The sequence below is a fragment of the Phyllobates terribilis genome, unplaced genomic scaffold, assembly GCF_046119375.1.
Source record: "Phyllobates terribilis strain yellow unplaced genomic scaffold, ASM4611937v1 Scaffold_3__8_contigs__length_932513732, whole genome shotgun sequence".
Lineage (NCBI taxonomy): Eukaryota > Metazoa > Chordata > Amphibia > Anura > Dendrobatidae > Phyllobates > Phyllobates terribilis.
Genome location: NW_027362763.1, coordinates 572,037,570 through 572,049,926, shown reverse-complemented (window position 1 = coordinate 572,049,926; position 12,357 = coordinate 572,037,570).

Below are 12,357 nucleotides of genomic sequence, written 5' to 3'. Positions count from 1 at the left end.
GGCGAACAGTTCGAGTAGAACAACGCTCATCTCTACTTAGAACACCGTCGAACACCGTTAAAACCAATGGCAGGCAAACAAAAACACATAGAAACACATAGAAAACACCTGCAAAGGTGTCCAAAAGCTGACAAACTGCTCAGAAGACACTCTCTTTAAAAAAGCCGGCCGGCAAATTCAGCAGCGGCATACACCGGTACCCGACAATTTAGACAAGAAGGAATAGAGCATCACACATAGATTAGATAGATAGAAACATGTCAGTCACACATATAAGAAGCACAGTGACAGTGTTGGTTACTGCACTTGTCATTTAGTGTAAAGGATTTATTAAAAAAAATATTAGTGTTTTCATGCACCGTCTCTTTAAAAAAGCCGGCCGGCAATTCAGCATCTGTACCCGACAATTTAGGACAGAAAGAATAGAGCTTCACACATAGATTAGATAGATAGAAACATGTCAGTCACATATATAATAAGTACAGTGATAGTGTTGCTTACTGTACTTGTCATTTAGTGTAAAGGATTTATTTAAAAAAATAATAGTGTTTTCATGCACTGTCTCTTTAAAAAAGCCGGCCGGCAATACAGCAGCGGTACCCGACAATTTAGAACAGAAAGATAGAGCATCACACATAGATTAGATAGATAGAAACATGTCAGTCACATATATATGAAGTACAGTGATAGTGTTGGTTACTGTACTTGTCATTTAGTATTAAAATAAAGGATTTATTATTAAAAAAATTGGCGTGGGGTTCCCCTTAATTTTAGGCTCTAGCGGAGGTTAAGCAGACGGCTGGGGCAGATGTTTGAAGCCTGGGAAGGGGGTAATACCCACGGAGCTTCCCAGGCTACTAATATCAGACCCCAGCTGAATACATAGCCTTTACTAGCTATTAAAATGGGGGACCCCCCAAAAAAATGACGTGGGGTCCCCCCTAATTTAATAGCTAGCAAAGGCTAGGCAGACAGCTGGGGGCTGATATTAATAGCCCAGGAAGGGAGCCATGAATATTGGCCCCCTCCCAGGCTAGAAACACCAGCCGTCAGCCGCCCCAGAAATGGCGCATTCATAGGATGCGCCAATTCTGGCACTTAGCCTCGCTCTTCCACGCTGCCCTGGTGCGGTGGCAGGGGGTAATAGGGTTGGGGTTGATGTCAGCTTATAATGCCAGCTGACATCAAGCCCAGGTTAGTAATGGAGAGGCGTCTATAAGACACCCCCATTACTAACCCCATAGTCAAAGTTAAAAAAACCACAAACACCCAGAATAAAGTCCTTTAATTGAAATAAAGACACAATCCTTTATTGTTCTAAATTAAACCATACTTACCATCACGCCCATTCCAGCTGAAGCCAACGATCTCCTGCAATAAAAGAAAAATAATAAAGCAACCTCATCCTTACCTTTCCATGGTTCCCACGACAGCTTCAGCTCTGCTACATCGAGATGACAGGCTGGACCGCAGCAGAACGCTGCCATCCAGCCTGTCATCCCGCAGACACTGAGAAGCGCAGGCTTGCTTGCGCTGCTCAGCGTCTCTCTGTGACGACATCCAGATGAGCCGAGTTCATGTCCAATGAACTCGGCTCACCTCATGCACGTCACTGACAGCGTGGGAAAATTCTCACGCTGAAGCGCTGATTGCAGGAGAATTTTCCCACGCTGTCAGTGACGTGCAGGAGGTGAGCTGAGTTCATTGGACATGAGCTCACCTCATGCACATCACTGACAGCGTGGGAGAATTCTCCTGCACTCAGCACTTCAGCGTGAGAATTTTCCCACGCTGTCAGTGACGTGCATGAGGTGAGCCGAGTTCATTGGACATGACCTCGGCTCATCTGGATGCCGTCACAGCGAGACAGTGAGGAGCGCAAGCATGCCTGCGCTTCTCAGTGTCTGCGGGATGACAGACTGGATGGCAGCGTTCTGCTGCGGTCCAGCCAGTCATCTCGATGTAGCAGAGCTGAAGCTGTCGTGGGAACCATGGAAAGGTAAGGATGAGGTTGGTTTATTATTTTTCTTTTATTGCAGGAGATCGTTGGCTTCAGCTGGAATGGGTGTGATGGTAAGTATGGTTTAATTTAGAACAATAAAGAATTGTGTCTTTATTTCAATTAAAGGACTTTATTCTGGGTGTTGTGTTTTTTTTAAATACTTTACTAGAAATTCATGGTGGTCATGTCTAATACTGGCGTGACCCCATGAATTTTGGGCTTGGGGCCAGCTGATAATACCAAGCTGGCCCTAACCCCTTTATTACCCAGTGAGCCACCGCACCAGGGCCCTGGATGAGTTGGGTACAGCGCCAGAAGATGGCGCTTCTATGAACGCGCCATTTTCCGGGGTGGCTGCGGACTGCAATTTGTAGCGGGGGGGGGCCCAGAAAGCTTGGGCCTCCCTGCGCTGCAGATTCCAGCTCCCAGCTGCCTAGTTGTACCTGGCTGGACACAAAAATAGGGCGAAGCCCCACGTACTTTTTTTTTAATTATTTCATGAAATTCATGAAATAATTAAGAAAAAAAGGCCTTCCCTATATTGTTGTGTCCGGCCAGGTACAAATAGGCAGCTGGTGGTTGGGGGCAGCCCGTTCCTGCCTGCTGTACCTGGCTGGACACAAATATAGTGCGAAGCCCCACTTCAATTTTTTTTAATTATTTCATGAAATTCATGAAATAATTAAGAAAAAAAGGGCTTCCCTATATTGTTGTGTCCGGCCAGGTACAAATAGGCAGCTGGTGGATGGGGGCAGCCCGTTCCTGCCTGCTGTACCTGGCTGGACACAAATATAGTGCGAAGCCCCACTTCAATTTTTTTAAATTATTTCAGGAAATTCATGAAATAATTAAAAAAAAATTGACGTGGGGCTTCGCACTATATTTGTGTCCAGCCAGGTACAGCAGGCAGGAACGGGCTGCCCCCAACCACCAGCTGCCTATTTGTACCTGGCCGGACCCAACAATATAGGGAAGCCCTTTTTTTCTTAATTATTTCATGAAATAATTTAAAGAAAATTGACGTGGGGCTTCGCCCTGTTTTTGTGTCCAGCCAGGTACAACTAGGCAGCTGGGGGCTGGAATCCGCAGCACAGGGAGGCCCAAGCTTTCTGGGCCACCCCCGCTGCAAATTGCAGTCCGCAGCCACCCCGGAAAATGGCGCGTTCATAGAAGCGCCATCTTCTGGCGCTGTACCCAACTCATCCAGGGCCCTGATGCGGTGGCTCACTGGGTAATAAAGGGGTTAGGGCCAGCTTGGCATTATCAGCTGGCCCTAAGCCCGAAATTCATGGGGTCACGCCAATATTAGACATGACCACCATGAATTTCTAGTAAAGTATTTAAAAAAAACACAACACCCAGAAAAAAGTCCTTTAATTGAAATAAACACACAATTCTTTATTGTTCTAAATTAAACCATACTTACCATCACGCCCATTCCAGCTGAAGCCAACGATCTCCTGAAATAAAAGAAAAATAATAAAGCAACATCATCCTTACCTTTCCATGGTTCCCATGACAGCTTCAGCTCTGCTACATCGAGATGACAGGCTGGACCGCAGCAGAACGCTGCCATCCAGCCTGTCATCCCGCAGACACTGAGAAGCGCAGGCTTGCTTGCGCTCCACAGTGTCTCTCTGTGAGGGCATCCAGATGAGCCGAGTTAATGTCCAATGAACTCGGCTCACCTCATGCACGTCACTGACAGCGTGGGAAAATTCTCCTGCACTCAGCGCTTCAGCGTGGGAGAATTCTCACGCTGAAGCGCTGAGTGCAGGAGAATTCTCCCACGCTGTCAGTGACGTGCAGGAGGTGAGCTGAGTTCATTGGACATGAGCTCACCTTATGCACGTCACTGACAGCGTGGGAGAATTCTCCTGCACTCACCGCTTCAGCGTGAGAATTTTCCCACGCTGTCAGTGACGTGCATGAGGTGAGCCGAGTTCATTGGACATGAACTCGGCTCATCTGGATGTCGTCACAGAGAGACGCTGAGCAGCGCAAGCAAGCCTGCGCTTCTCAGTGTCTGCGGGATGAGAGGCTGGATGGCAGCGTTCTGCTGCGGTCCAGCCTGTCATCTCGATGTAGCAGAGCTGAAGCTGTCGTGGGAACCATGGAAAGGTAAGGATGAGGTTGCTTTATTATTTTTCTTTTATTGCAGGAGATCGTTGGCTTCAGCTGGAATGGGTGTGACGGTAAGTATGGTTTAATTTAGAACAATAAAGGATTGTGTCTTTATTTCAATTAAAGGACTTTATTCTGGGTGTTTGTGTTTTTTTTAACTTTGACTATGGGGTTAGTAATGGGGGTGTCTTATAGACGCCTCTCCATTACTAACCTGGGCTTGATGTCAGCTGGCATTATAAGCTGACATCAACCCCAACCCTATTACCCCCTGCCACCGCACCAGGGCAGCGTGGAAGAGCGAGGCTAAGTGCCAGAATTGGCGCATCCTATGAATGCGCCATTTCTGGGGCGGCTGACGGCTGGTGTTTCTAGCCTGGGAGGGGGCCAATATTCATGGCTCCCTTCCTGGGCTATTAATATCAGCCCCCAGCTGTCTGCCTAGCCTTTGCTAGCTATTAAATTAGGGGGGACCCCACGTCATTTTTTTTGGGGGGGTCCCCCATTTTAATAGCTAGTAAAGGCTATGTATTCAGCTGGGGGCTGATATTAGTAGCCTGGGAAGCTCCGTGGGTATTACCCCCTTCCCAGGCTTCAAACATCTGCCCCAGCCGTCTGCTTAACCTCCGCTAGAGCCTAAAATTAAGGGGAACCCCACGCCAATTTTTTTTAATAATAAATCCTTTATTTTAATACTAAATGACAAGTACAGTAACCAACACTATCACTGTACTTCATATATATGTGACTGACATGTTTCTATCTATCTAATCTATGTGTGAAGCTCTATTCTGTCTGTTATAAATTGTCGGGTACCGCTGCTGAATTGCCGGCCGGCTTTTTTAAAGAGACGGTGCATGAAAACACTATTATTTTTTTTGATAAATCCTTTACGCTAAATGACAAGTACAGTAAGCAACACTGTTACTGTACTTCGTATATATGTGGCTGACATGTTTCTATCTATCTAATCTATGTGTGAAGCTCTATTCTGTCTGTTATAAATTGTCGGGTACCGCTGCTGAATTGCCGGCCGGCTTTTTTAAAGAGACGGTGCATGAAAACACTCTTTTTTTTTTTTATAAATCCTTTACGCTAAATGACAAGTACAGTAAGCAGCACTTTCACTGTACTTCATATATATGTGGCTGACATGTTTCTATCTATCTAATCTATGTGTGAAGCTCTATTCTTTCGGTTCTAAATTGTCGGGTACAGGTGTATGCCGCTGCTGAATTGCCGGCTTTTCATGTTTCACTGTTGGCACTGTTCCCATCGATTTGGGCAATCACTGTAATGCCACAACCACCATGGCTGTGGCATTACAGTGAGTGGCAGACAATCCCTGCATGATTGGTGCTCTAAATAGCGCCAGACATGCAGGACACGCTTTTGGTGCACGAACAGTTATCGAACATAACCTCGAACAGCCGAATTTTTTGCAAATCGTTCGGGTTCGTCGAACAACTCGAACACCGCCCAAAACAGCTCGAATTTGAGATTGGCGAACAGTTCTAGTCGAACACCGCTCATCTCTACTGTTAAGTCAATGAGCCCAACTACAGATATAAATTTCTGCATAGTATGATATTCTTTATTTTATTTTTGCGGGCTCACAGGTTAGAAGGAACAATGCTAATAGTTATGACAGCTAAGGTGATTATTGAAATACATTCCTATTCTTGTCCGCATGTCCCAGCTGTAAGAAAAATGGTGCATAATGGAAATGACGCGCTCCCTGGGCCGTGGGGTACTCCGCAGCGGGGCCTCTGGTTCCCGGGGGATATCACGGTGGCTGGTCCGGTCCGTGACCCAGGGCGGTCAGTGAAAAGGGGAATAGTTATAAGGGATTAGGAAAGTTCGTGATGCCACCTGTGGATTGCGGCTAGGGAGTGCCGCCGCTGCGGAGCACTCCTCTGGAGCTGGTGTTATGGCAGCAGGGATGGTGTGGCTCTCCACAGGTAGAGCTAGCTCCAGGGCAGCGTGTGGTGTAATGGATGGTGGTGCAGGGGAGAGATGGCAGGACGGTCCTGGAGGAAAGACAGACACTCACATGGGGGTAAGCTTCAGTACCTTTACTGGTGATGCTGCAGGCACGGTCCAGGGTACTCCAGGTGAAGGGCGCACTTTTGGACTCTCCCCAGTGAGCGGGTATAGGGCCTCCTGATCCGTTGCATTCTTCTCTAAGCTTCTGACCTGCCTGGAGCTAGGCCTAGCTTGGTTACTGTCTCTCTTAACACCTGGGACCTGGGACCTGTAGTCCTCCAGGGGTTCTGGTGGTTCCTACTGGGTATAAAGAATCCCTGTAGGCATGTCCGGTATATATATCGGGGTGAGCCTGGTATGCTCCTCTGCCCCCTTGCTACTTCTACCTTCTCCTCTCGCCTTCGGCCCACTCAAGGCCCTCACTAGGCTTTCACACGTGCTGTAGGCCTTGGCTCGCCTAAGCACAGCAGCCAGCTCGCTGCCTCTTCACTGCTCTCTGAGCATCAGCACGCTCTCTGCTCACTCTGAGCTGTGTTCCTCTCTGTCTCTGAACACTGTCTGAACTCTAACTGAGCTGCCTGGCTCCACCCTCCCTATATATATCCCTATCAGGGCTCCCTCTGGTGGTCTGAGGTGGTAGGGTGGATGTGTGTGAATGTAGTGAGGGCCTCTTGTGGAGAAGTCCATCCATGCACTCTTCTGGGTTCTGTGGTACCAATGCACAGCAGGGCGCCACAGAAATTTCTTTGTTGGTTGCAGCACAAACTGCATAGCACCATGAAAAGGCAGAGCTGTCAAATTAAACCCAGTAAAAACGTGTATAGACAGAGGTTATATTAAAGAGAATCTGTCAACAGGTTTTGGCTACTTAATCTCAGAGCAGCAAAATGTTGGGGCATAAACATACATGTACACTAATGATGGGCGAGCACTAAAATGCTCGGGTGCTCGATGTTCGGGTCGAACAAATTGGAATGCTCGGGTGCTCGACCCGAGCAATGAGCCCAATGTAAGTCTATGGAAAACTCAAGCATTTTTCAAGCGGCTCCCCCCGGTGGTCTGCAGAGGGCCTAAAAATTGCCCAAATCGAGGGAAACGGTGCTCAAAGTACATGGGAACAGCATGGGGAAGACCCCTGCAAGCATTTCTGACTCCCAGGTCACTGCTGTCAACAACGTTGTCAGAGGTATTACGCCACATTTACGGACTCACAATAAAACATACAAAAACGAAACCAAAATGGATTTTCCTGGGAAATATGTTAAGGAACATCCTTTCCAGGGTAATGACTTGTATATAAGGCAAAATAAATATGCAAAAACAAAAATGCTCCTCCACACCTTTATGTTCACACATAGAGTTTTTGATGCGTTTTTGTACTTTTGCATTGCTTTCAACCAAGACAAATGCATTCACTGGTAAATGTCATTTTAACATTTTACAATCTTATCTGGCCATGTGGTGTGTGACACATCATCCGATACATGCTGTTTCATTACAGGGACTCTGAAAGTCACTAAGCCTATTTTTATAGGGCCTTCAGGCGGCCCTTTCTGTTCTTAAAGGGCCAGCAGTCGGCCCTCGCTATTGTTAGAGAGCCATGAGCCAGCTATGCTTGGTTGTTCCCATTATTAACAAGTGGATCTCCTATACCAGGGGTCCTCAAACTTTTTAAACAGGGGGCCAGTTCACGGTCCCTCAGACAATTGGAGGGTCGGAATATAGTTTTTAAAAAAAACTATGAACAAATTCCTATGCACACTGCACATATCTTATTTTGAAGTAAAAAAACAATACAGGAACAAATACAATATTTAAAATGAAGAATAAGTGAAATTAAATCAACCGGTATTTCAATAGGTAGGTAACTGTACCCAATAGGCAGCATAGGTCCCCAATAGGCAGGTAAATGTACCCAATAGGCAGCATAGGTCCCCAATAGGCAGGTAAATGTACCCAATAGGCAGCATAGGTCCCCAATAGGCAGGTAAATATCCCCAATAGGCAGGTAAATATCCCCAATAGGCAGCATAAGTCGCCAATAGGCAGCATAGGTCCCCAATAGGCAGCATAAGTCCCCAATAGGCAGCATAGGTCCTCAATGGGCAGGTAAATGCTCCCAATAGGCAGGCTGTTTCCCCCTTATAATGCCATATGCAGGCTGTCCCCCCCTTATAATGCCCCATGCAGGCTGTTCCCCCCTTATAATGCCCCATGCTGGATGCCACCCCCCATATAATGCCCCATGCAGGATGTCCCTTTCTCACACCATATAATGCCCCATGCAAGATATCACTCCCCTGTCTTTATAATGCCCCATGCAGGATGTCACTTTCCCCCCCATATAATGCCCCATGCAGGATGTCACCCCCCATATCATGCCCCATGCAGGATGTCACCCCCCATATCATGCCCCATGCAGGATGTCACCCCCCATATCATGCCCCATGCAGGATGTCACCCCCCCATATAATGCCCCATGCAGGATATCACTCCCCTGTCTTTATAATGCCCCATGCAGCATGTCACCCCCCCATATAATGCCCCATGCAGCATGTCACCATCCCCCATATAATGCCCCATGCAGCATGTCACCCCCTATATAATGCCCCATGCAGCATGTCACCCCCCCATGTAATGCCCCATGCAGCATGTCACCCCCCATATAATGCCCCATGCAGCATGTCACCCCCCATATAATGCCCCATGCAGCATGTCACCCCCCCCATATAATGCCCCATGCAGGATGTCACCCCCCCATATTATACCCCTTGCAGGATGTCACCCCCCCCCCCATATAATGACCTATGCCTCCATACATTAAAATATAAATAAAAATCCAATACTCACCTCACTTCTCACTTGTTGCCGCTGCCGCTGCTCTACTCTGGTCCGGACTCCGCACTGCGCTGCCTGTGACGGCACTCGGGAGGGAGCAGTGTAAAGACGTCACCGCGCCCTCTGACCTGAGACGTCACAGGAAGCGCAGAGCAGGAAGACAGAGGATCTGCAGAGGCACGGGGAGAGGTAAGTATCCGCCTGCCGGGGCCCTGAGCAAGCGGGGGGGAAGGGCGGGCAATGGCACCGCTCTCCTCTCCTCCGCCCATAGCCCAGCGGGCCAGATAAAAGTCCTCCGCGGGCCGCATGTGGCCCGCGGGCCGTAGTTTGAGGACCCCTGTCCTATACTGTTATTGCGTATGCAGTGACTGCAAGGGTTGCCAAAAATTTGGAGGCACTCCAATGCCCCTTGCAAGAGATGTAGAGGTCAGAGAGCCTCCTAAAAACAATGTTCCCATTATTAGGAAGTAGGTCTCCCATAGTGTTTGCCTATGCAGTGAAGTAACGGCTGCCAAAAATTTGGAGGAACTCCAATGCCTCTTGCAAGAGACGTAGAGGTCAGAGAGCCTCCTAAAAACAATGTTCCCATTATTAGGAAGTGGGTCTCCCATAGTGTTTGCCTATGCAGTGAATGCAAAAGCTGCCAAAAATTTGGAGGAACTCCAATGCCTCTTGCAAGACACGTAGAGGAGGTGATATGGTAGATATGGTGGTGAATGATATGGTGATGGAGGATGAGGAGAAGGAGGAGGACAAGAGCAAATAGACAAAATCAAGAAGTGTATACTCATGTGTAGGTGTGAAGAGGTGCATGGGAATACACCTCCCATAGAAAGATACTGGATTTGAGTTTATGTTATGCTGATATCATTCGGTGATGTTGAGAAGTCTGGCCCAATCCAGCCCTTGTTCATTTTTGTAAGAGTCAGCCTGCCAGCATTTTCATTTTGCAGTTATGATTCCACGGGCGGCACTAAAAACCCGCTCTGATAAAACACTAGCGGCAGGCCAGGCCAGGACCTCCAAGATGTAGAGAGCCAGTTCATTCCACGTGTCCAGCTTGGATACCCAGTAATCATAAGGCACAGAGGAATCACGGAGAATGTTGGTACGGTCGGCAAGGTACTACCTCAGCATCTTCCCAAACTTTGCACTCCTTGTGAGAGTACCCCGGGCCTGGAAGACTGAAGGGTCTGCGAAAACTGTCCCAGAACTTTGACAGTGTTCCCCTGCCTCTGCTGGATTGAAGTTGTGTCTCTCTCACCTGTACTCCTTGATTATCCAAAGAACTGTGACCTCTGCCGCCAGCGTTTTCAGATGGGAATTTTTTTAATTCCGCGACAAGGGCCTTCTGGTACTGCCCCATTTTTGTAGACCTGTCTGCCTCTGGAATAAGAGATAGAAAGTTCTCCTTGTAGCGTGGGTCTAGAAGTTTCACCAACCAGTAATGACTGTTACCCAAAATTTGGAGAACGCGAGGGTCACGGGAAAGGCAGCGTCGCAGAAACTCAATCATGCATGCCAGACTGCTAACAGGCAAGACTTCCATGTGCTCACCAAGAGGATGACTGACCATGCTCTCCACCTCCTCCTCCCTGTCCTCAAGCCATCCACGTTGAACAGACGGCATGACAGTTGTGCAGATAGTAATGTGGCACCCTGCTGTTCACAGGTACCACAGGACCCAAAAGGGTGCATGGATGGACTTCTCCACAAGAGGCCCTCATTACATACAAACACCTCCACCCTTCCACGTCAGACCACCAGAGGGAGCCCGTTAGGGAGATATATATATGGAGGGTGGAGCCAGGCAGTTCAGTTCAGAGCAGTGAGTGAGGACAGTCAGTCTGAGGAGCAGAGTCTCTTCAGGAGCGCTGCTCCACAAGTGGGGCCTAGTGATAGATGCCCAGGAGGGGAGCAGAGGAGAAAGGCTCCGTTCTACAGAAGGGATCCCAGGGGGTACGGTGAGTGCAGGACCGCACCCGTACGCCCCGAATCTGCCAGGTGTCAGAGGGATCAGGCCGCAAGAAGGGGACCGGCTCCTGGACCAGCCGTGTTACTCCAGGTCTCGGCTGGAAAAACCGGAGGCTTCTGCACTTCCATGGTGCAGTCGCCACAGTCTCATCCTAGTCACCGTGAAGAGCATCAAGTAGGTTCGGGAACTCCAGGTTGCCCAGAGGTACTTCAGAGCACCCAATCGGGACTGAGTGTGGAAAGCGCAGGGCAGGAGGGAGAAGACCCAGTGCGGGAAGTCAGTCTAGTTAGGTACATAAAGAAAGCGGGGTTCCGTCAAACGCTCCTGACACATCTGAGGAAGGGCTGAACCCCTGGTCTGGTAGACGCAGTGCGACGCGGAGGTGGACACCCATACAGTGTACCTGAGAACCTTGAATAAGAACTGTGAGTAAAACTCGGATGACTGCACTCCACTGCCTCTGTCAGTTATTTCAAGCTGCGCCATCCCTCCTGCACCACAAGTCCCAGCATTACCACCCACCAAACCCTACACTGCCCTGAGGCCCGCTCCACCTGTGGGGAGCTGTTCCATCCTAGCTGCCTAACAACTGCCTCAGAGGTCTGCAGCAGCGCTGGTACAAATTATCAGAAACCACAGGTGGCGTCACGATCAAACTACAAATCCCATATAAACTATCCCTTTTTTTGTTGACCACCCTGGGCCACGGACCAGGCCAGCCACTGTGACATATTCCCCCCAGCATCCATAGGCCTGGACACCGAGTACCTCACTGCCCTGGGAGCGCGTCATCTCTGGCGTCACAAAACAGGATTTCGTGCCCGTTGCCACCGAGTACTGTGTGCCGTAATTGAACTGTGTTTGTACTGCGGTGAACATCGCCGTCATCACCGCGCCGGCACGCGGCAAGAAGAGGGGCGTAACCGCGGGAATCAGAGAGGCGTGACTGTTGGAAGCGCACGAAGCTCAAGCCCCGCCTCGCGCTCTGACGCAGCAACAGGAAGCGTCAGGTCCTGGAAGAGACCGTCGCCTGCGGAGCTGCGGCCTACCCGATCAAAAGTAAAGGAGGTAGGCTATGGTTCACTAGGGGGGCACAACCATGGCCGACGACCAGCAAAATCCCGGAGCACCGGTTAACGCTCCTGATGTTCAACTTGCGCCCGGCGCTGCTCAGGCCGGAGCGGCCGCCCAACCAGCAGGGGTCGTGATTCCGTTAATACCCATGGTCCTGCCGTATATCCCTGGAGCAAAATGGCTTCCCCAGTATGATTGCAAACCAGACACATTGTCTGGATTCAAGAGAAAAATATGCGGTGTATTGGATATGTATTCAATGACTGGTAAGCAGAGAGCCGCTGTTGTGCTGGGGCAATTGACTGGTAAGCAGAGCGGGAAGTTGAAACCTGGCCAGCCGCAGACCAGGAATCAGTAT